Source organism: Solanum pennellii, chromosome 9 (assembly GCF_001406875.1).
Source record: "Solanum pennellii chromosome 9, SPENNV200".
In the NCBI taxonomy this organism is placed as follows: domain Eukaryota; kingdom Viridiplantae; phylum Streptophyta; class Magnoliopsida; order Solanales; family Solanaceae; genus Solanum; species Solanum pennellii.
Genome location: NC_028645.1, coordinates 28765363 through 28769005, shown reverse-complemented (window position 1 = coordinate 28769005; position 3643 = coordinate 28765363). Strand labels below are relative to the sequence as shown.

Genomic DNA, 3643 nt, shown 5'->3' with positions numbered 1-3643 from the left:
GGGGGGGGGGGGAGGATTTAGGCTCTTGGTTTTACATAGTTGTCCTCTGTAGAATAAGGGGAATTAGTAGTCGTTGGGCATGTTGGCTTACCAAAGTTTCATTTCATTGCCTACTCTGATAAAATGTGACATAGTGAGCTGATCTATTTTTGATGATCTACTGTTGATGAACTTATTACATATTTCGGATGCATGTTTCTTATTACATATGGTTCTGCTTTGTGCATGTAATCAGAAACCACAAAGGTTTTATAGTCCCCTGTAGTAACATAAATTGAATGTTTGTTGCTACAAAAATTCTTATTACTGAGAAAACAGTCAGATACTTCTAAGAGTGTGGATAAATGTTTTCTCATTACATATGGTTCTGCAAGTATTTGAATGTTTTGAATGCAAGTATTACTGCAACATTCAAACATTACAGCAAGTAACATTCAGATATTACTTCAAGTAACTCATTACATATGGTTCTGCAAGTATCTGAATGAACATTCAGAAATATTCATTTATTTAACATTAATGAGAAAATACTTGTAAGAGTATTTGAACAACATGTGTAAATAAGTGTTAATGTGGTATAAAAAGTCACTTAGTCTCAAGATAATGAAACACACTTTCTAATAGGTGAAATACATGCCACTAGGTTGACAAGCTAGACCAAGAAGGTAGCAATATCCTGCTGCAATTTGCAACACTAGAATATTCTTCTATTGCACCTAATAATGGACGGGGTTCCCGATCAGTTTGCTCAGTTTGATGACCAAGTTTAGTTTCATTTCCCCAAACAGAATTTATAACCCTTATCTTCTCTTGATAATACGACTGTGAAGAAATTTCAATGTTTGTGATGAAATTATTACATGTTTTTATGCATTCGCATGTTTACCTACTGTTTTCTTCGAGATTTTATCATTCATATTGGGTCTACTTTGTCATGTTTGGGGATCATTTAACTGTGAAGGGGTTGAAAAGGGGCTTGCAATTGAACAATGACTAGTGAGCATATGAATACATGATTCTCTAACTTATAATTTAATTTTGAATGTGCAGGAAAATGTCGCTGATTGAATTTCATGAATAGAGGTCAGAAGTAAACTCGATCTATTGCAACAAATATCCAGATTCTGGTCAATCCCATCCACCTAGTCCTGGTAATTGTAAATCTTCCTCTTTCTTTTTCTACTTGTTTGATCTTCCCAAATTTCGAGTTCAAATCTCATGAATGAAGCCTCTAGATGAAAATGTCTATCATGGTTGTAAATTAAGCATTTTCGTGAGTACCTGAAAAGGTTCTTTTTAACCCTGCACTTTAAGATAGCCAATATTCTAATTCATTATCAAATTTCATCTTCATGGATGTATCTAATGCTAGATTTATTACTCCTAATGTGCTTACAATGTGTTTGATACATGTGAAGAACCACTAGAACTTGCTTAGTTTATTACTCCAAACATATTCTAATACATATGGCCTAAGGCACTGACCTTGTTGATGGTGCTTCACAAGGTCTTCCAAGCATACATGTGAACAAATCAGTAGAATTTTCATATGAAGAACTTGATGAGTCGACTGATAACTTTAGCATTTTCAATAAGATTGGAAAAGGTGGCTTTGGAGCCATTTATTATTGTAAGCTGAGAGGCAAGGTCTGCAGTTCATGTTGTTGTTTCCCCTTGATGCAAAGTAGTTTATTTATTGTTGGAATATATTGCAAAATCAGTAAGGAGAACAAAATTTGATCATTCTTGTCCCTTGATTAAGTAAGATGTATGAGTAGTCTCAACTAAAATAAACTTAAAAACATGTTAAAACAATGTTATTAAGGGTAGAAATGTCCCTGCTAATTCTACATTTCAAAACAATAGAAAGTAGCAATAAAGCGAATGAATAATGAAGCAAGAATATAATTTCTTGCTGAACTTATAATTTTGATGCGTCTTGCAAGTTTTAGCAATATCTTTTTGTATCTTGTTATCATTTCGAGGTGTTCCTTGGCCAGAATGGAGGGCTATATATTGATGGTGAAAAATTAACCCGACTAGTATACGTATCTAGAGAAAAAAGTCCTGAATTCAACCATCACAAGAAAACTGGTGCAATGAATGCACTGGTTTGTAATGCATAAAGTTGTTACTTTTTCTCTATTGATATGTGATATTTCTACTTATGAGTTTAAAATCTATTTGACAGGTCAGGGTGTTTGTTGTCCTCACTAATGCTCCTTATATATTAAAGTTGGACTGTGATCACTATATTGACAACAACAAAGCCATAAGGGAAGCTATGTGTTCATGATGGATCCAACACTTTGGAAGACAGTTTTTTATCATCATCTCCCTCAGAGATTTGATGGCATTGACCGGAATGATCGGTATGCTTGTAGGAATAGTGTGTTCTTTGATCTAAGTGCAAACTTGAACAATCAATCACTACATATTTTCTTAGCATTTCTATGTACTTGAGTGAACAGCGTAATTTATTTACATGAATCAAATTAACATGAAAGGATTCGATGGTATTCAAGGACCAATATGCTAGTAGAAATGTGTGTTCAGAGGCCAGGCACTGTATAGACTTGATGCACCCAAGAAAAAGAATGCTCCATCTAGGATATGCAGTTGCTGGTTAATGTGGTGCCGTTGTCAAAGTTGTTGCTCTGAAAAGAAAAAGGAAAATAAGACCCTAAATCTAAAGTCAAGACTCCTTTAAATGACGAAGACTCCATGGCATTGACGGTCTCTCAAGAGGTCACAAAAGGTAAACTGATTCAGACATCTTTCTGCATACTATGCTAGTACCCTTTAATTGAAGTTCCTCACTAGCCTGTTCAATTGTTTTATGCCAATGTGGCTGTAGAAGGTGAAAATCTAGCTCTTATTTCTAACCACAAGTTAGAAACTAAATTCGGACAATCTCGTGTTTTATTGTATCAACACTTCTATAAAATGGTGGGACTCTTAAAATTGCTAGTACAACTTCTCTACTAAAAGTAGTCCATTTATATAATAAGTTGTTGCTATGAAGATGAAACAGAATGGTGAAAATAGGTACTAATTCTGATCCATCTCTTAAAATTTCCCACTTTCAAATCGTGTTCAAAATGTAGTGATTGTCCAATCTAACTATGAAAATGCAGATTGGTTGGATATATGGTTCAGTCATTGAGGATATATTAACAGGCTTCAAAATACACTGTCATGGCTGCAGATCCATATATTGTATGCCTGTGTGATGAGTCTGCTGCTGCTGCAATGTTTCCTTAGGAGATTTTGGTATGTCCATGCTATGTTGAACCTGTAAGCTTTCCTCTTCTAAGTATGCCATTCTTCATCAGATGGCTTGGTGCTTCCTTGTTTTTGGTTTGTCCATATATGTTATTTCCTTGTTTTTGGTGTTGCTGGTATTGTGAACTAGTGTTTACATCCTCTCTATTTGTGTATTGCATATGCAGGTTTCTGGAATTTTGTGCCTCCAACTCTTTTCTTTTCTTTTTTTTTTTTAAATTCCTCATCTCATTGCTTAATAGTACATACATGTAATAAGTGTCCCCTGGTGTTTCCAATACATGCGGTAATTCAGAATTCGTTTGCTGATTAATGTTCTATATGAAATATATATATATATATATATATATATATATAT

General features: G+C 34.3%; 1 long non-coding RNA gene across 5 annotated transcripts in view; it reads left to right on the top strand.

Annotated features, from left to right (window-relative positions):
• LOC107029429 overlaps positions 1–3643 on the top strand; it is a 7538-nt gene that overhangs the window by 2756 nt on the left and 1139 nt on the right. For 3 of the 5 annotated variants that reach the window (XR_001457997.2, XR_001457998.2, XR_001457994.2), the window contains exons 3-5: positions 1051–1151; positions 2192–2758; positions 3138–3297. This is a non-coding gene — a long non-coding RNA (uncharacterized LOC107029429). The remainder of the gene's footprint in view (positions 1–1050; positions 1152–2191; positions 2759–3137; positions 3298–3643) is intronic. The other 2 variants (XR_003574572.1, XR_001457995.2) reach the window with 2 other exon arrangements.